We start from the raw sequence: 21321 nt of genomic DNA, 5'->3' as shown, positions 1-21321 counted from the left end.
CACCAACCTCATCCATCCACCGATTCTGTGCCTAGGGTGAGGACTTGGATACGTGGTTAGCTGTGGTGATTATGATGCCATGGCAAAAGGGCTAGTGCAGTCTTTGCAAATACAAGAGAGACCATGAAGTAGACAAACACGTAAGATGTTGGCATCAACTTACACAGCACTGCAAGACTGCCGTTAGTGTATTGTCTTGAATTCTGGTGGGGTGTTTTCCTGATGTGCTTAGAATGATAATGGTGGCCATCTCCTGTAGAGAGGACATTTAGTGGCAGGTGAGGCTGACAGGGTCTTTGAGGAGGGGAGGCAAGGTCCACCTGGCTCATCCACTGTAGCATTTGATCAAGTATGGGACTAGGCTCTTTTCAGTGGTGCCCAACGACAGGATGAAGAGCAATGGGCACAGACTGATGCACAGGAGTTTCCATCTGAATATGAGGAGAAACATCTTTGAGGTGCCAGAGCCTGGACCAGGCTGCTCGGAGAGGCTGTGGAGTCTCCTTTTCTGGAGACATTCAAACCCACCTGGACACCTTCCTGTGTGATCTGCTCTGGTGAACCTGCTTTAGCAGATGGGTTGGAATGGATGATCTCCAGAGGTCCCTTCCAACCCCAACCAGTGTGTATTTCTGTATGAAGTATATGAACCTACCTACTCTTGGTGGTCAATAGGCATAGGTGATTGTAGACCGTCTTGTCGTCTGCCTTTAGCTCAAGTGCAGTCTTCTTTTGCCGACATTATTAGACAAAGAAAGTATTTGAGATAAATATTTGGGTGATGTGGTATTGGCTAGGATTTTGATGAAGCATCTTAGCCTAAAACAGTTGGAAAGTTATACCAAGTGAGCTCATATCCTTTTTTTCTTTTCTCCCTCTATTCAGATTTAAGAAAGCTATTACAATACAACTGGGAAAACTGCACTTTATCATCCGAAACAGATAGAACGGATGGGAAAAAGTACATCTCACCACTGAGGTCCATAAACAAGATTCATAAACTGCTTTGTTGAAGACAACTAAAGCAGCACAGCCTGGTATTTACTGCTCCCAGTTTTGGATGCAGGTAATAATACTTCTGATAAATATGATGTGTTACTTAAATAAAAAAGAGAAAGTGTGTAGTTCCCTATTTGACAGGCAGAAAACACAGGAGACAGGAGGTAAGTGGCTCATGGCCAATAATTCAATGTAGAGGGAGGGGTCCTGGTCCCTGCTCTTGCAGTGTGTTGTCTCTTTGTGGGTCACTGTGCCAGTGCAGAATATCATCGATTCCGGAGCAAAATCCTTAGTTTGGCTTCATCCTACACTTTGTGGGATGATACTCCTGGTTGGTTGTGAAGGTGATCCCTTTCAGAAGATCATTAATGGATCAAGCTGTGGATCTGGTTGTGTGGTGGCACTAACTGGCCCCATAAAGAAAAGGAGACTTGATTGCCTTCTGTGCCCAGCTCAACGGGTACAGAATTCTTGGTGTTAGTAGATGTCTACTCATGATTTGTGCTGTGCTTGCCCTGAAATGGAGCTACAGTTCACATTATGCTTCCAGTGTATGGTAAGGCTGATAAGGTTACAGGTTTTTGAGAATCAAAGGAATTTTTCCTTCAAGGCAAGATTAGCAACATGCTTACTGACTTCTCTTTTGTCTCCTTTTTAATCAAAACCTGGATTCACATGGTTGCAACAGAGGTGGCAAAATGTTAAGGACACGAATGAGATGTGTCTGTTAAGAATTGTGCTGTACTTATAATTCAAGTAGACCGGCTTCATATGGCGCTACATGAGTGACAGATGTGTGGGCATTACAGTGAAGTAGGAAGAGATCACAGATCACAGAATCGACTGGGTTGGAAAAGACCTCAGAGATCATCAAGTCCAACTCCAGTCCATTGACTAGATCACGGCACTAAGTGCCATGGCCAATCTCAGTTTAAAAACCTCCATGGCCGGTGAGTCCAGCACCTCCCTGGGCAGCCATTCCAATGCCTGACCACTCTCTCTGCACAGAATTGCTTTCTAATCTCCAGCCTCAATTTCCCCTGGCAGAGTTGAAGCCCATGGCCCCTTGTCCTATTGCTGATGCCTGGGAGAAGAGACCAATCCCCACCTGGCTACAACTTCCCTTCAGGTAGTTCTAGAGAGTGCTGAGCTCACCTCTAAGCCTCCTCTTCTCCAGACTAAACAAGCCCAGCTCCCTCAGCCTCTCCCCATAGCTCTTGTGTTCAAGTCTCTTCCCCAGTCTTGTTGCTCTTCTCTGGACCCGCTCCAGCACTTCAATCTCTTTCCTACACTGAGGTGCCCGGAACTGAACACAATACTCCAGATGTGGCCTCCTCAATGCAGAGTACAGTTCATCCATCGTGTATCTTGTGAAGATAGAACCATGATTGACATTATCCTGTATAAGATTTTTCAAGTTTTTCTGAATTGCTGTTTTTGGAAATTATTTAGATGTTTAGGTACCCAAGCCTCATTTTTAACTTGACGAGGTTTTCAGCTTCTCCTTTTGAAAATGTGTCTCCAAGTTACTTAGGTATTTGTTCTAAAATAATTTCATATGGTGTAGAACATAGGAGAGGGATGTGCACTGAAGTACTTACTAGCATACACAAAGCAATAGCAAGTCGAAGGGCAGGATGTTCACTGGGGTGAGTGGAGGTTGGATGGAGCCCACTGGTGCCACCCTCACAAGTGACCAGTTTTGCATTTATTTGTATCAGCATTTACTGGGTAGGTAACACAACCTCTGTGATTCATTTTAAGCTTCACTCTGCAGTTAAGTGGCTCCATAAATGTTTGTGATGTCCACACATAGGCTTTGATATGCAGATGGTGGTGTTTAAGTGTAAATAAATTTAAAAGCACAGAATCATTTCGGTTGGAAGAGACCCTCAGGATCATTGAGTCCAACCATAACCTAACTCTAGCTCTAAACCATGTCCCTAAGGACCTTGTCTAAATGTCTTTTAGACCTCTCCAGGAATGGTGACTCCACCGCTGCCCTGGGCAGCCTGTTCCCAATGCCTGACAACTCCCTCCATGAAGAAGTTTTTCCTAATATCTAATCTAAACCTTCCTGGCACAACTTGAGGCCATTTCCTCTTGTCTTGTCACTTGCTACTTGAGACAAGAGACCAACACCCTCCATGCTCCAAGCTCCTTTCAGGTAGCTGTAGACAGCAATAAGGTCTCCCCTCAGCCTCTTGTTCTCCAGGCTGAACCCCCCAGCTCCCTCAGCCGCTCCCATCACCCTTGTGCTCCAGGATCCATCTCAGATTTGGCTGCAGGTTGTGGAATTACGAAGGTGACAATTGTGTTCTTGGCTCTGCAGATCCAAGTGCCTTCAGGGACTGTCCTCGCCTGTGGACTTTTCTCCACTCCCCTCTCCTATGCAGTTTGAGGCACAGGGTTGAGTCCTTCCCTCTGCACCTTCTGGGTGTTCCAGCTTGTCCCTGTCCCCTCTGGAAAAGCGGTGGGATGGCACAGGATGTCTGTGATATGTGTCTGTACACTGTGTCCAGTGCATTTTTATTATTTGAAGGCAATTCCTTTGGACTTTGTGCGTTTTTCTTGTGTGGTCATTTGTCCTTTTCACAAAGGGCATGTAACCATGGTTTATATTGAGTGCATTTAATCTTGAACAAGGCCACTTTTCACAAGTAGAAGCCTAATGGGAGCCTAGCTGATGAAGTAAGAATTATTTTAGATTACTGGAGGGCTTACAAATGATAGAACTTAATTTAAAACCAGGAAAAATTCCAAAGTCTTGCATTGAGCAGCGTAGGGGAAAGGGACCTGGGGATCCTGGGGACAGCAGGATGACCATGAGCCAGCACTTGGAAGGCCAATAGTATTAGAAAGGGGGTGGTTAGTAGAGAGGTCCTCCTGCTCCTGATGAGACCACATCTCTGTGGTCTCTGCCTTGGGGAGACCACACCTGGAATCTTGTGTCCAGTTGTGGCCCCTCAGTTCCAGCAGGACAGGGAACTGCTGGAGAGAGTCCAGCGCAGCCACCAAGATGCTGAAGGGAGTGGAGCATCTCCCGTGTGAGGAAAGGCTGAGGGAGCTGGGGCTCTGGAGCTGGACAAGAGGAGGCTGAGGGGTGACTCATTCATGGTTATCTATATATAAAGGGTGAGTGTCAGGAGGATGGAGCCAGGCTCTTCTCGGTGACAACCAGTGATAGGACAAGGGGCAGTGGGTACAAACTGGAACACAGGGGGTTCCACTGAAATTTGAGAAGAAACTTCTTCATGGTGAGGGTGGCAGAGCCTGGCCCAGGCTGCCCAGGGGGGTTGTGGAGTCTCCTTCTGTGCAGACATTCCAACCTGCCTGGACACCTTCCTGTGTAACCTCATCTGGGTGTTCCTGCTCGGGACTGGATGAGCTTTTGAGGTCCCTTCCAAGCCCTGACGTTGTTTCTGTGATTATTCTTTTAGGGTGCTATTGCTAGAAGCTGATTTTCTTCTCTGAATTATGCAAATGTAACACTTAAAAATCTGAGGAATATGTCTTAGCACAAAGCAAAAACGATATCCTGTGTTCACATGGCAGCAGCAGCAAGTACAGACAGTTCTGAAGCTTGTGGTTGCTGCTGTGAAGGTACCTCAGAGACTGAAAGTAGAACCCCCTTTCAGGCTCTTCCATCCGCGTACCTGTGACTCGCATCATCTGTGGAAGGGGCTTTACCACAGGCTTGCAAAGCGCGGATCGAAAGCGCGTGTTACCAAATGTCACGCTGCACTTGGGGCTGGAAGTGGCTGAGGTGTGGGGGGTGGTTGCTGTATATTTTTTTCAGAGAGGTGTAGCATGGGCTTTTCCCATGCAGAAGCAAAAGCAAGTGTAGAACATGAATTAGTGCTCTGTAGGTGCTCATATATATATTTATACATAGGCTGGTGTGTTCTTTTTCTGCCCTTTTTTTTTTTTTCCTGACAACTTGAATTTGAATATTAGCAACTGGAAATTTCACAGGATTCTGGTAAACAGTTAATAATTATTTTTAGGTGATTTCCAGGCTGTAATCTCATTAACTCACTGTTTCGGCATACTTTGTAACAGTATCTTTTCTTTTTTTAATGAGACAAACCGGGGTATTTACTCAGATGTTTGGTAGGAAACAACAGCATCACGATAGTGGGTAAATCCTGCGAGTCTGCAGAACTTCATCTGAGCAGCACGCCTGCTATAGACAGAACAACTTGTACAGAAGTTAATCTTAAAATACCTATTTTCTGTCTGATTTTTGCGCTTTGTGGGGTTGTTTTTGTTGTGTGTTATTTTTATGTTCATGAATAATGTATTCACATAGCAGGGCAATTCTGAGCATGTCTTAATGTATAGGGGCAGAGTTAGAAACAGTTTAAAAATCTCACTTGGGATGGACTCAAAATGTTACTGATATGAACTATACGTATGTACTTCCCTTCACAAATCTCACTTGGGATGGACTCAAAATGTTACTGATATGAACTATACGTATGTACTTCCCTTCACAAATCTCACTTGGGATGGACTCAAAATGTTACTGATATGGACTATATGTATGTACTTCCCTTCACTTGAGGGATATTTAGCTTTTACTGGCCTATAGACCCTGTGACAGATAGGAGTACAGATCTATAGGAAGCAATATTCTCGCTGAGATCAGGAAGAGTTGTTCTGTTCTTCTTTTGTTCATAAAAAGTAGCTGAAAAGGAAAGCCCACAGCTGACAACAGTGCCGCTCTTACAACAAATACCCAGATTTTACTAAGGTCAAAGGATTTACGAGGTAGCTTTCCAGGTACCGTGTACTTACTCAAATCACTGAACAACCCATTGGTATCATTTATTTAAGTGATGAGAGCGAAAAAATGAAGTAGTGTTGTTCTTGAGGGTGGACATATACAGCCTGTGCAGAATTCTTGATCCTGGCTCACCTGGGGCTTAACATGCTTGAAATAAACCTGGATTTGCAGCGTGATAGCTTTGAAGAATTGACTGAGCTTGCGAGGCCGACTGGTTCATCTCAGCTTAGGATGGGAACTAAAACCCCTCCCTGCACCTAAAGAGGAAGTAATGACTTAAAATATGCTTTTATCTTCTATATTGAAGGAAGATAAAGGGTTTCTTTTAAAATGTTTTATGCAGAAAAGCTGCATTTTGTGTCATAATTTTTTTGGTGATTTAATTATAGTCTTAAAAATGCTTAAGTGACTGTACAGTTCTAAAAGCATTTGACAAAAGCTAATTGTGTGTTCTGTGGTCAGCAAAAACTTAGTGGTCGGCGTTGCATGTTTTTATTCTGTAAGGCTATTGGCAGCTCAAAGAGTTATGTATTTCTATAGATTTTGTGAAACTGTAACGAAAATCAAGTTATCACTGTGAAGCTCACAGGTTTGACAGTAAGAATGGCCCTTTGATCTTGGAAGGCTGCTGGGTTCTCCAGACAAGTTGAAACCATAAACATTTTATGGCACAAGATGAAATGCTGGGATCCAAACATAAATTTGAAGAAGAGAAAGAATAAAAGGTTGGTGAATGCCTGCATCCTTGAATTTCTTGGCTTGCTGCAGGGAGGAAGAGCCACGTCGTATTTTGGTAACTTCTAATGCATTGGAAGAATATAGACTACAGGTGACTTGGACCAAATCCTGCAGACATCCTGCGTGCAGGAATAGGATCTAATTTTAGTAAAATAAGATTTTATGTTCATCTTGCATTGTCCAGAATGCTGAAGAATTTTACCTAAACTACCAGACTAAATATTTCTATGTATTTAGTCACTGTGGAGAGAGAGAGCAGAGTCCAAGACCACGGGTTTAAACCACAATCTTTAATTTTCTCTTTGAATAGCAGAGCATGGAGGGAGAAGAGTGTTGTCGTGTTCCTCCTTTGAAAATGAAAACAAAGGAGATTGACATCCTTTTACTTTTTCAATCAAGTGTCACTCATCCTCAACTTGTAATAGTCAATTCAGAATGGCTACTTACACTTCTTAACAAAATTGGATGAAAGAGCCTTGCAGATGAGTTAAAGACCACAAGGAAAAAAGAAAAGAGCTCATAACTTCATAACTTTAAACTGAATTAGTCGTTTCTTTGAATTGCTTGTTTGCAGTCGTGTTGCCATAGGTATCAAAGCAGCTAGCTATTATCATTTCTTTGTGAGGATTTCTGCTTTTAACTTTTTCATATTCGCGTTTCAGCAAATCAAAAGGGAAGGTGTGTTGTTTTAAAGATACGCTAAACATACCTATGTGGAGCTGGTCGAGGTTTTGTGGGTACCAGAACGCGGCGACACCGCATCTGCATACGGCAGCAATGTAATTACATACTGTGCGTTCTTGGGAAATGTTTATCTTGGTTGCTAAAGCTTCCTCCTGACTTTGGTGTTTTATCTCTCCTGAGTAGATGAAGTAAGCTCAGGTACTCGCTACACTTAGAGCTTTCTCGTGCTGTTTGAAAGGACCTGCAGTGTCGGCTGCCAGCAAGTTTTAATGATAAACGCTACTTTTATGGATTTATGTTCAACTCTGCTTTGCTTTCAGTCGAGACTTTGATTTTTGGTTCTTTACAAGAGCCTACATTATTGTGTCTTTGATAGCTTGGGAGACATCTGAAGCCCTAGATGTTTTAGGAATGGGGGAAAATCCTAAAGGTTGGGTTTCCTAAAGGTTTGGGAGGAGTGGCTGACACTGGAAGCTGTGCTGCCATCCAGAGATCTGGACAGGCTGGAGAGCTGGGCGGGGAAAACTTTAATGAAATACAACAAGGGCAAGTGTAGAGTCTTGAATCTGGGCAGGAACAGCCCCAGGTTCCAGTATAAAATGGGGAATGACCTATTAGAGAGCAGTGTAGGGGAAAGGGACCTGGGGGTCCTGGGGACAGCAGGGTGACCATGAGCCAGCACTGGGCCCTTGTGGCCAGGAAGCCAATGGTACCTGGGGTGGGTTAGAAGGGGGTGGTCAGTAGGTCAGAGAGGTTCTCCTGCCCCTCTGCTCTGCCCTGGGGAGACCACACCTGGAATCTTGTGTCCAGTTGTGGCCCCTCAGTTCCAGCAGGACAGGGAACTGCTGCAGAGAGTCCAGCGCAGCCACCAAGATGCTGCAGGGAGTGGAGCATCTCCCGTGTGAGGAAAGGCTGAGGGAGCTGGGGCTCTGGAGCTGGACAAGAGGAGACTGAGGGGGGACCCATTCATATTTACAGATATATAAAGGGTGAGTATCACAAGGATGGAGCCAGGCTTTTCTTGTTGACAGCCAATGGTAAGGCAAGGGGTAATGGGTTCAAACTGGAACACAAGAGGTTCCACTTATATTTGAGAAGAAACTTCTTCTCAGTGAGGGTGTCAGAGCCTGGCCCAGGCTGCCCAGGGGGGTTGTGGAGTCTCCTTCTGTGCAGACATTCCAACCCGCCTGGACACCTTCCTGTGTAACCTCATCTGGGTGTTCCTGCTCCATGGGGGGATTGCACTGGATGAGCTTTCCAGGTCCCTTCCAATTCCTGACATTCTGTGATTCTGTAATGATTCTAAATAGCTACGTGTGTAAGTAGCATAGCAATGATTAAGAGGGTATTAATTAAGAGGGTATTTTGTTTTTAGGTTTCGTGTTAGGTCATGGAACAAGTGCAAAAATTGCATTAAGGCATCAAAGATAACAGCACGCAAAACCCTTATTGTGGCACACACTGAGAAATGGTGTTTTGGTGGGGTCTTGTGCATAACTTTGTAGATGTGACCGACAATAAGTCACACGGGAGCCACTCATCTGCCTCATGGTGTTGCCATTCACGAATATTTCCCCATCCCGACGATGGAGCTGTCGTATTTATCTTCTAGAAGAACATATAGTGAAGTCATGGAGAAACAACTTAAACAAATGGAGCCCCAACCTCCTCCCGCATGCAGCGCTGTTGGAACCTGTACAGCTTCTCGTACTAAAAAAAGGGTATTTTGGGGATGATTAATAGTGTTTTTTACACTTGCATCTTTTAGTAATGTTTCTTATTTAGTGTCATTTCACTAAATAAAGGTTTGGTTTAGTCTTAACTTGAAAGGCTGGCTTTAAAGCGGCATGCAGGGAGTGATTTCCTTTTGAAGATTGAATCTATTTACAGAATCTCACTACTGTTTTTAACGAACTTCTTTGCAATGTTTTCTTTCAACTTTCAAAATTCATTAGCCGTAAAACGTGTGTAAAATGTCCTCAGTCTCTGAATTGCTGTTTTATTCAGCAGCTTTACGTATCTCTGAATCTAAATTTAAAGAAAAAAAAGAAGTCATTTAGCGAGGAAATAGTTAATAACAAAACATTACGAATAGTGTTTGAAGAGGCTGTTAGTTTTGCTCAGGAAGTTTTCATTTTGTAGAATTTGTGCTGCCTCATTATTTGTAATATTGAAACTACTCCTTACCAATCATACCAGTCGATTACATGAAGAAATGAAAGTCATGGTTACAATTCTGCATGGAAAATACTGAGTGAGGCTTAGTGGGCCAAATTCTGCTGTGAAGTAAAACGGTAAGAAGTGTTGCACAGACTGATCATTTTAACAGGGTCGCAAACAGGATTCTTAATGTCTTTCTGGAATGACTAAATTTAATGAAAAGATGGAACCTAAACCTTTTGTGAACCAAAGTCAGGACCCAGATTTTGCCAAAATTGATGCCAATGCACCTCAAAACTTGATGTCAAAGACTGAGATGAATTTTAAGGCGAGTGTGCAGAGCTGGTTGTGCTGGTGGATGCTTTTCTCACCCCAGCTGGGTAGATAGGGGCAATTTTTACTTTCCTTTTCAAGGTTAGTTGACTTTTGGTGATCACTAAACTCTTTATCATAGGTGGGTAGTTGACCTCAAGTCTCTTTTAGTTTGAGTCATTATGCCTGACCTCCTTTAAAATTCACTCAATAGCAGGGTAATTGTAACTCTTTTTTCTAGTAGGGTCTCTTGCTGGCTCTAGCAGTGACAATGTGTTTTCTGCAGGTTTTAGTTGTCATTTTTCTGGAAGTTTTGGAACCTCTTGGTGTCCAATGGTCAGGGATGAAGGAGCCTGAAGTTATTGTTGGCTCAGACTCACAGCCCAGGTGAGGTTGTTCCATCACTATGAAGTTCAATTCAAATTGACTTCTGGCATCTAGGGATTTTTTAGGTATAGAAAAATAGCACAATGGGACAAGTTTGCACAAGGAGATGTGATTGATGTGTATTATACTTCAGCCATAGGATCCATTCTTGGGGAACATCATTTAGAGAGATTATTAAGTTATCGTGTATCGGTCCCTTTTCCATGTAAGTTTGACTGTTGGTGGAATTAATCTGGATGCAGCACTTAATTTAATGTATTTAATCATACATCAAAGAAAAAATCTTTGTCTTCAAAGAGCCAATAGAAATATTTACTACTATGTTTTTAACTGTAATATATTCTATGCACTTTAGTACTAAGTTTTTTGTTTTTAGGGAAAATACCAGGAATTTCTGTGTCTTCCAACATTCCCCCACCTTTGCCCAACAGATCTGCTTTGTTAATGACGCAAATGCAAAAAGACATAGCCGGTACACCTGTAAGTTAATGACCAATTCAAAACCAAAATTAAGGTAGAAATTCTGATAATATCACAAAATCAAATCGTTTCAATTAAAAGATTTTCACATTTGTTTTATGTAGCATCAATATTTTTATTAAAAAAATTATCTCCGTGCTAAGTAACAAGTTAATTTGTCTCTCAGTGAAAAATATAAAATGACTATTTGCCAGTCACGTAGAGTTTTGTAGCTCGTGCTTCTTTCCTAGGTAATACCTTGGAGCAGTTGCAGTGCATTCTCTTGGAATATAAACCACTTCGGTGATGCTAGAAATGCTTTGGAGTAGATCAGCAAGTTGTTAGACCGAAAGACTTCAAGAGGCAATACATTAGGCAAAAAGCAGTGGCGATACCTGTAGAGCACACCATACGTGCCCTTGAGCACAAGATAATAATTAATTGCTCGTATTCCCATGCAAACGAGCCCGGGTGTTGATGTTTATGAATTGCAAAGATCGCCGCGATACCAACTCAAGCTCTAAGCTGCTGGAGTTGTTTATACCCATTCAATTTTTAATGTACCTATAAGATGGCTCAATGAGGGCGTTTAATCTAAAGGGATTTGCGTGCCGTAATCGCACCTCCAGTGATTTAAACACAAAAGTAAGGGTCATTCTTCGAGGTATTTTAAGTGCGAACTTCCACTTCAGTATTCATAATAAACAGTGAGAACATCTCTGAAAATATCTTCATGATGGTCATTAAAAGTCATGAAGTATCTGCTGTTAGGTAGCCCGCAGGGTGAGAAGTTCCCCACAGCTTGTGGGTACCTGCTTCGCTAATTAGTTCATACTCATTCACATCACGCGTTTTGCACTTCGGTCTAGAAGAAAATATTTGACTAGAATTGACTTTCTCCGGCATTCCGGTGCGGTGGTGCTGTGTTTCCTAAAACCGCAGTCACAAGAACTGTGTGATTTAGATAATAATTTAATTTGTAGTTCAAATAAATATAAATATTAATTGCAAGCTCACATGTCATAGATGCATTTTTTGGTTATTTCACACCAGATATGCTTTAGAGTGTATGCATGTAGACTCCTGATAGCTTAAGCGTTTTGTTCTTGTGGATTTCTTGATGTTTCATTGCATGTGGGGATCTGGTGAGCTGGAGGGTGACCTTGGAGTGGCTGAATTTGGGGGAAGCAAGTAAAACTTGATTTATTTTTGAAGTAGAAGATGTTAATGTGAAATCTTATTGTGGAAGCTCCTGGAGTTACCAGGTTTGATTTGTGTTTAGCCAAAAAAAACCCACCCCAAATTTCCACGTGGGAGTGGGAGTTAACATTTCACAATTCCTTTAGTTGTGTTCAGTGAATTAAAAGAAGATATTAGGAAAAAATGAGATCATGTTGAGTATATATTACCTGTACCATATAATTTAAATCCAAGCTATTTTCACTGAATTATAAGAGTGGGAGGAGTTTGTGAGTCACCGTGGAATGCAAAATGTCAAAATGACTAATTATACTGTTACGAGGCCGAGGAGATACGGTTAATTCCTGAGCAGCGGAACAGGTCTTTAAGGACTGTGGTAAGACTATCCCTGATACAAATATAGCTAATACTATTTGGGTATAATTACATTAGTTGTCATGGCACTGTTTAGCAGATTACATCGCGCCGTTGGGTTTCTTGCATGGGACAGTGCGGGTGGTTTCGTGTAGGTGGGAAACATAAAGCTGCATCATGTTTTGCATGTGGAAATTCGCCGTGTGTTACACCTGATTTTATGTGACTGTAATCAAGATAATAATTATGATATTTCACTTGTGCCAAAGTTCTGCTGTGTAGCGGATAAGAATTTTGTAGATCGTAGGAGATACTAAATCACGTCTTGATTGTCTCTATCACATTTTTTCAGTAGATCTCCTCCTTTAGTAGTTTTTTAAAAGCTTTACTTGTGGTCCACTAGTGCAAAAAGGGTTAATTTCACCTTAACTATTTCTCATAGGAACATGTGGGCAGGAACTTTGCTGCCAGACCCTCCTCTGCTACTTACCTGTGTCTGTTTCTTAAGGTAAAACGTTATTCCTGTGCTCTAAACAATGTGCAGAATTTGTGGGGCTTAATTCCCTGTTTTCCAATAGAAATAATTATTATCTGAACACTTGAGCAGAGCCAGAGCAACAGGCTGATTTAATTTAATTCTGTCAAATGCAACACGTTACATTTCTTGACAGAGTTTTATTGGTGTATCATAATGCAGGTGCTGCTGGAAGTCCTGTCATTTGCTTGTTGTTAAAACTGTAGCATTTCTATAGGCAAAAATTAATCTATTTATAGGAAGGATAGTACAGGAAATTTTCTGAAATACTGCGACAAAAATATTACTAATGTTATTTAATTTGGTTAAATTGATATTGTGCAATTTCATTAACTTTTAAGCGGGGGCGGTGGGGAGAGTCTGCAAGTAAAGTGATGCTGTGGTCTATATATGCAACATATAAATTGCACAAGCAGCTGATACATTGAATAACGTGAACAGCGACCGTGCTTGTAGTTCTGTGAGAAAATATATCACAGTTGTGAACTGTTAAGAAATCACTTGGTGTAGAGTCCCACCCAAACCTGATAAACAGCGATTTTATTTATATTTCATTTCTTTTGCGAGAGGTGAGCATTTGCTGCACAGTGTTACTACTTCTGTGATCGCTGATTCATCCCTTTGCTATGCAAATTTGAAGTATACAAGGACTCGGTACTTTTATTTAAGAAATATGCCTGCAGGCTGTATTGGTAGGCTTTAGGGAGATATCTGGTTTGGTGTGAAATAAATAGTTGTTCAAAGATCACATGAATTTCTGTCTTAGAAGATGAAAAGTGATGCTGTGAGCGTTTTGAGCGCGCCCTCCCGTACCCGGCGCGCGGGTTTGTCACTTGGTTTTGGTTTTTCAAAGAAACCTCGTGGTAAAATGCCAGAGCTGCAGGTGGGGTGGTGGAAAGGACAGCAATGTGTCACCCCAAAAATGCAAAAATTAGGACTTCAATTTCAGACACCACCCAGTCCCAACCTCTGGGGTTTTGACCGTTACTGGGCCTGGTCAAGGGAGTAGTTGCTTTTGCTTAAACATTTATTTTCAGACCGTTTTAGTGCTTGGCTTTAATGAATGGATTATATACTGTAATTCAGGTTTATGTATAAGTTGTAGGCATCCAAATTTGTGTATTTTGAGTGGAATGGGAGGAGAAAAAAACCTCTGAAAGCGTTTGAGTGAAAGACGCTTTGGTACTTGCAGTTGGTGTTAAAGATTTGTCTTGCTGAAGAAAACTAAACATTTCCTTAAAAACCATTTGCTGCCTGATGCAGGACACACTTCAACAGACAATTACAAAATATAATAGGAGCTTAATCAAACTTGGGTTGTAAAATAGCTTTTAGTTTAAACCCAGCCCCTTTTTATTCTGTTACTTTAAAAAACCTTGATCAACTCCTCACTTCAGTAAGAAATTACTTCTTGGTGCAGTTTTATTTTCCTTTTTCTCTCATCCAGCAGATATAGTGGTTTCTTTTCTGCTACAGAGGAATAATGTGTCTTGGAAAAATTTTAGCCTTTTCTATGAAAAACTTTATCTTAATTTATCTAACTGCGGTGAGGACTTCTATATTTCAATATCCTAAACTAAATTAACTTGCTTGTTACCTTTCCATAGAGCCACTTTGGATTTCTTCTAAGTGTGAATCAGCGCCGAAGTTTAAACACCTGAACTTGTGTTTCTTGTGCACACTCAGGTAATACCCACTGAAATTAATAATCCCCATGCTTGTCTATGTGATGAAGTTGTTATACTGATTTAAATAGAGCTGATCAAAATAAATGGCAGCTCTCTAGGTGGGACAGCAGCAGCTTTCCCTGTGTGTCTCCCCAAAATGTCCTCCCTGGTCTTAAATTTGTCATTTTTAATGCTGTCCTATTGTTTTCATTGAGAGGGATTAGTCAAGGTAAATCGTAGCTTTTGTAGCATTAGCATTAGTTTATATATGTCATGTTTGTCTCTTAGCTAAACTAAATACTACTTTTCTTTTTTAACCATCACAGTTTGGTTAAACTAACTAGTCTACGTAGAACTTTATACAGTGTCTCCAGTGAGGAAAAAATCATTAACAGATGCATGTTTTCAGCACTTTTTTTAAAAAATAATGTTTGCATTTCCTGATTATCACTGGACACCCATCAGAAGGGTGCAGGAGTACCCGTTTCTGGTGGGGGGTGTTGTTTTTTGGAGGAATGTCTGGAACCAAAGCCATTGCTTCTCAGGTATCTGAAACAATGGCCTTGAGTGGGTGCTGGGGAAGTCCCAGGTAATGGCAATTAGGCTTGGAAACCATTAAAATAATTTGGCTGTGGTTCTTTGGATGAGACCAGTGTCAGAAGAAGCAATGTACTTTGTAAGGTGTTAGCAGCAGATTAAAAATAAAAATGATAATATCTATCAGGTGTATGCGGTATAGCCTCAAGGAGAATATAGTTTGTGGACATGCCAACTGTGACAGGGGCCTGTGCCTGAGTTGGATTTCATGTGCCTTTCTCCTCACGAAATGTAACGTTTTTTTCCTTCACGTTTCACATAGAAGCAGACAAATGAGGAAGAAAATCAAATATTTTGTGGGAAGCATATGGAGGAGCCCTCCTAGGCCTGTTTTCATTATGTTTCCAAGCCCTTTGGACGGAGTTCTGAAAAGCAGGATGTCTGGCAGGCCGGGAAGAACGAGGTGCCTGGCTGCTCTTCCTGGGCCTAATGGCAGAGCCTCCTTTGATCAGAAGGAGAATTATATTCTCTAATTCTTCTACAAAAGTTCTTTTAAAGTCGTCAGCCGGTCGTTTATGCTCCTCCACGGCTTTTGTTTAAAAAAATAAAAGTAATTTTATTGAAATGGAAGCACGTCGCCAAACAGCGCGAGTTAAACCTACCTGTATATCCCAGTCGGGATCTGCTTTATTGCATTTTTTCTGTTACCAAAAAAGTAGTATTTTTATTATTTGTAAAAGAGGCAGAGCAGGAGACGCTGTCGTACATAAAAACATCATGAACCATACGTTTGTGAGAGCTGATCCTTTCTGCTGAGGCTTTTCTTTAGTTACAGGTTTTTCTTCAGCACTTACATCCTCAATTTACATGCCTGCCTTCAGATTTTATCTGTTCTGACAAAGAGTACACAGATAATTGATAAAATAGAAGTTAGCAGGAAATTCAGTGGTCTTTTTTTTTGTGTTTCTGAACTAGACAAAATTGTTATAGTACATTTCTATATTCTCGTTCTTTTAGATAATTATTTCCTCCTGTACGTAAGTAACGCTATTAACAGCGACGGTGCTTTGAACTGTCATTTCGTACCACTTGAAGTTAATTGCTGGAAAACCGGGGGGGTTTTCTTCTCCACGTTAACCGGTTTCATAGAAAGTGTATCTCTTTACTGAGGATGTCACTGTGAGGTAGTAATAACTACAGTAAACTGAATAACGGAGCAATCGAGCCTTTGATTGTGCAAAAACGTAAGCACATGTTGAACTCTACACTCGACCTATCCCATTTACTTGATATTGTTGCAATGTAAAGCACCAAATGTTATAGTTTATATTTACTGTTCTCAGTAGTTTCTCTGAAATGATCAGAAAACCAGGCATCTTATCTGTAGTACAGTGAGTAGAACAATGAATATATCAGCATTGATACAGCATGAGCTTGCTTTCAAAATAATTGCAGAGGATGAGCTGATTTTGGTGATTTAATAACTCACTATCTGCAAAGTCATTCGGATTTGTATGAGGGATTTTTCCTGCTATTGGAGGCAATGAAACACAAAACTTGCAATAGTAGTTGTGGTTATCCAACAGTATGTAGTTATAGAATACTTATTACATGATCTTTAGTGTCTGTATTTAATCTAGTGCAACTTTCTAGTTTACATTGAGGGATGCGACTCACAAGACTGTCATTTATATTCATTTACATTATAAAATGTACTTGACGAAAGACTTGAAATAATTTTTCTCAATGTTTGGATTCTGTGGGATCAGAAGTCAGGCCAGTACATCCCAATGTAGCAAGTACCTTCTTGGAACATGTTCTGGGATTATAAAGTGCAGAAGTATGTACATTTTTTGTTAGTGCCAACAATGCCTTCATTGTAGGGATCTTTTTTTGAAAAGATTTAGTAAGTTTAATAATTACTATGGAATACTTACAAACGCATCTTTTCTGCAAAGAATTGAAAGATATTTTTTTTTCCTATTGGCATTTGAAAAGCAGAAAAAAGTGACTACTACAACAGAATTTTATTAATGAATGATCTACACTGGTTCCAGCTGTGACCATGTGATTAGTCCCTCACTAAGCAACAATGGGTATTTTCTTTCTGCTTTTATTTGATTTCCAAGAATGTGTCATCTGTTACATAAACTGCTGCCAGTATACCCCATGTATACTGGTATTTTTTATTTCCCCGAAGCGTAAGATGAATACCCACCCATATCCTTCTGGAAATACTGTTTTAAATGAATTGGGAATTTTATTGACTATATCTGATTCAGCATGCCAAAAGTCATAAAACTTAAAATATTTATTAAAAGCACTAGGCTGTAGGATGCCTTGTTCCCTGGTAGTGCAAAAGCTAGATTATTTTCACTTTTACATTTCTATCTTAATATTTTATTACAGCAATACAATGTGTTATAGAGGTGGACAAGCCTGCAGATTGAAATGTGGATAGTCCAGATTGTTCCTTTCCCTCGACCATATGGTGTAGTTCTAAAAGCCTTTTGTACGCTGTCTGTTCAGTTAATTGTAAACTCGGTCTTTAACGTACCTTAAAAAATGAGATATATGTGAACTAAAAGTCACCATATCCTCTGGTAAGTAAAGTTTGCTATAATATATCTAAATTTACAGTCCTGGTCTCTTGGTAGATTTTCTTTCTGGGCGAATTTGAAAGTCTTTCGCTGTTTCTTGGTAACGAATGTGAGTCTGTGCATGTGGAGAGACAGGTTTTCCCGTTTCCTCCTCAAGAAAGGGGGGGAGATTCGAGTCTATAATGAACATTTCATAATATTTTTGCTTGGCAGGCAGCTCTGCCAGTGGGTGATGTGCAGGAACATCGAAGATTTCTGACAGATGGATGGTAGGACTTCTAATACACCTACACACATTTCGGCGTCTGATGTTCCCCGTGTTCCTCTGATGCCTGAGAAGCTTCTGCTCACAATTTGGTCTGATGTTGCCCAGCGCTGGGCTTTAGAAGAGCAGAACCAAGTAAGTCTCTCTCTGAATTTTCATATGCCACAGAGAGGCTAATTTATTATAGTCCTTGCAGAGCGAAGCATTTATTATGGAGGCAAAACAATTATATATATATATATATATATATATATATATATATAAAAATATAATAGAGTTAAAAACTAATTGTTAGAGAGTTTGAGAGTGAATTTTATTTTCTGTTGTCTCAACATAAGAAGCTATTTGGGACAAGTGACTGTGGCACGATGCAAACCCCCCTCTCTCCCCCTTCCTTCCTTCGATATGGAAGGAGTAGACACATCTCCCTCTCTCTCTGCTGTTTGAGGCTGACAGCTGCTTTTATTTGGCCCCAGAGCCCCTGGCCAGGGCCGTTAGGAGAAGGGAGCGCCGAGGTGCCAGGGAGCCGCTGGGCACCCGCGGCCAGTGTGGGGGACGTTTGGAGGCTTCAGGGGCACCCACAGCCAGGGTGGGGGTGCAGAGAAGCTTCTGGAATGCCCACAGTCAGAGCTGATCAGCCTATAAAAATGGGACTCTCGTCCCTTGTCGCGGGTCTCTCGGAGCACGAGCGAGATGCTGCCGCCGAGACCCCCTGGGACGGAGACTCCACTTACCTCGGCGCCACGGCTGTGAGTAAAATTAACCCGCCCAGGATTGTGAGTGTATCTGCTTCCCGTGCACATATGCACACGTACTTTCGATGCTCAATATGAGCACGTGTAAAATTAATCCTCGCATAATCGCGGGTGTATTTTCTTCCTGTACTTCCACATAAGCACGTGTAACTTTTTGTGCACGTTTGCACGCGTACTTTACATGCTTAATACAAGCAGGATTGTGAGTGTATCGACTTTCCGTGCACATTTGCACGTGTGCTTGCTGTGCCCAATATGAGCACATGTATAAATTTTCCTCCCGTGCTTCCACATAAGCACGTGTAACTTTCTGTGCATATTTGCACGTGTATTTCTCCTTGCAGGATTGCGAGTGTATTATAAATTTACCCTCGCAGAATCGCGAGTGCACACTTCCCATACTCAATACATTTATCCCTTTAAAATAATCCCACACCGTGTTCAGGCAAGTGTGGACTCTTCCCGGACCCAGGGGCGGCTCTGGTATTGTTTTGGGTGAAGCCATGTGCATGCACTCTGTGGACCTCCTGAATTATTAGTTGCTGCCCCTTAATAATTTTCCTCAACTGATATCCGAACCTGTATTTAAGTCACTTTTGGAGTGCTATAACCCTGTTTCTCACTGGTTTAATACAAGTTGTTTTGGACCCTGTTGTCCCTTAAACTAACCTCGGGGTGCCTCCGTGACAGTTTTCAATGAAGATTGGGTTGATACATCTAAAGAGAAAAGAGTAAGAGTCTCGTTGAAGCTACACTTCTGTGGGTCCCAACCTGTTTTTTAGCATTGCAATGGTTGCTCGTTAGTGGTAGGAAGGCTCATGTAATTTGTGGCTTTGGAGATAAATAATCACTGAAATTAAAGGAAAAAAAAAGAGCCAAAACATTGGAATCCAGCAAGAAGTAAATGACAATAGTGGAGGGTGAGACTAATGTGTTGTGAGTGGCCTCTCATAATGAAACTTATTGATCTGTACTGAATTTTCAAGGGATTTCGGATATTTGTTTTATCAATAGCTGAATGCAATGGAGTGGGTAACCTTAGGGGATATTAGAAAGGAAAAAAATGCATTTTTTGCCTGCAGTGATTAAATAAAGTAATTTTGACCTTTGTTTAGCATGCAGAAATGGAGAGAGCTTCAGCAAGAGTCTTCTCAAAATGGAAACAAGTCATAACCTGTAGCCAATAGCACATCTATTTCTTCCCATTAGTATTGTGAAATGGTGTAAAAGTCATCAATTTAAATAGCGTGATGTAATCGAACAGCTGAAAGCGGCTGGATAACCATAGTTTTTCTTTCTTTGGCTTTTTGTATTCCTCAGCATATAAGATGTTTTATTTAGTAGTTTCTTCTAAAATTTCGCCTTTTGGAAGGATGAAAAAGGAGCAGACGGGGTTTGTGTGCTGCAGTGATGCTGTGCATAGTGGCCAGTGTATATGGTGAAATGTGCAGCATCTTATTTTCATTCCCTACTTTTTTGGCTGCCAAGTGAAATCAGCGGGAGCGCGAAAGTGTCTGTGGGCAGAACTCTTTGCTTTTTGCCATCCAAGTAGTTCAGAAGCTCTGAAACGCAAGAAACCACACGTAACGCTTGAAGAATCCAGCTGTAATTTTGAGAGCTGAAAGAGAAAGCAGTGAGCGAATATTTGCTGCAGCTTCCATATGATGAGAGCTGTTCTCACAGCCTGTGATTTGCCACTTGCAGAGAATATAGAAAACCAAAGCTACCTGTTCTTACTGCTCACTGGCAAATGTGAGGCTTGATTCATTAGAGCAGACAGTGCAAACAAGATCTGCTCACTTGAATGGTTTTTAAAAAAAGGCCTAATTTAACTTGTCATGATAATTCCAAAATATGAGAAACAACAAAGTCATAGAAAATAACATTTTCAGCAAAAATGTAAGTGTTTTGGTAAAAAAAAAAAAATATTTTGTTTACTTGTATCTTAATGTTTCTTTAATGTTGTGCATGTCCACCCAGAAACAGTTATTAACGATGCCAGCTTAATTTGTAAAATAGCAGAGTCAGAGACTGGCACTTTTGTAGACTACAGATTTGTTAGATTTGTCAAAATACCCCAAACTATTTGGCTACTTTTGAGGATTGCATCTCTTTGAGTAAGTCATACACACACAAATTCAGCAATTTCAAAGAAGAGGCTGGACTTTCATGCTTCTTAGAGGACTTGAAAGCATCGTTGATGTAGTTTTACCTGTATGGGAGGTCTGGTTCATAGTGGTACAGATTTCCCTGGGTTCATGTGAGATGTGTTCAGGGTTTCAACATGTGGGCAGATTAGAACACCAAACATCAAAACACTTGGGCTTAGAGGAGCATGTGCAGAGTAAGCGTAGGAGGGTGTGAGTAGACTTAAAGTATTAATGAGGAGGAGCTGGAAAAGAGAGAAAAAGAACAAAAGAGCAACAAGACTGGGGAAGAGACTTGAACACAAGCCCTATGGGGAGAGGCTGAGGGAGCTGGGCTTGTTTAGTCTGGAGAAGAGGAGGCTTAGAGGTGAGCTCAGCACTCTCTAGAACTACCTGAAGGGCAGTTCTACCCAGATGGGGATTGGTCTCTTCTCCCAGGCATCAGCAATAGGACAAGGGGCCATGGGCTTCAACTCTGCCAGGGGAAATTGAGGCTGGAGATTAGAAAGCAATTCTGTGCAGAGAGAGCGATCAGGCATTGGAATGGCTGCCCAGGGAGGTGCTGGACTCACCGGCCCTGGGGGTTTTTAAGCTGAGATTGGCCATGGCACTTAGTGCCATGGTCTAGTCAATGGACTGGAGTTGGACCAAGGGTTGGACTCTGATCTCTGAGGTCTTTTCCAACCCAGTCCATTCTGTGATTCTGTGAAAAAGTTCAAAGAAGAGAAAAGGA

The 21321-nt window shown here is 41.4% G+C and overlaps 1 protein-coding gene across 1 annotated transcript in view; it reads left to right on the top strand.

The window, feature by feature from the left end:
- Positions 1 to 932: 932 nt before the first annotated feature.
- GTDC1 (glycosyltransferase like domain containing 1) overlaps positions 933 to 21321 on the top strand; it is a gene marked incomplete at its 3' end in the record, with an annotated part of 158665 nt that continues 138276 nt past the window's right edge. The window contains exon 1 of the mRNA XM_080346674.1: positions 933 to 1066. The remainder of the gene's footprint in view (positions 1067 to 21321) is intronic.

This window comes from Nesoenas mayeri (assembly GCF_963082525.1).
Source record: "Nesoenas mayeri genome assembly, chromosome: 6".
Lineage (NCBI taxonomy): Eukaryota > Metazoa > Chordata > Aves > Columbiformes > Columbidae > Nesoenas > Nesoenas mayeri.
The sequence above is the reverse complement of the archived record's forward strand: the minus strand, read 5'-3'. Positions and strand labels throughout refer to the sequence as shown.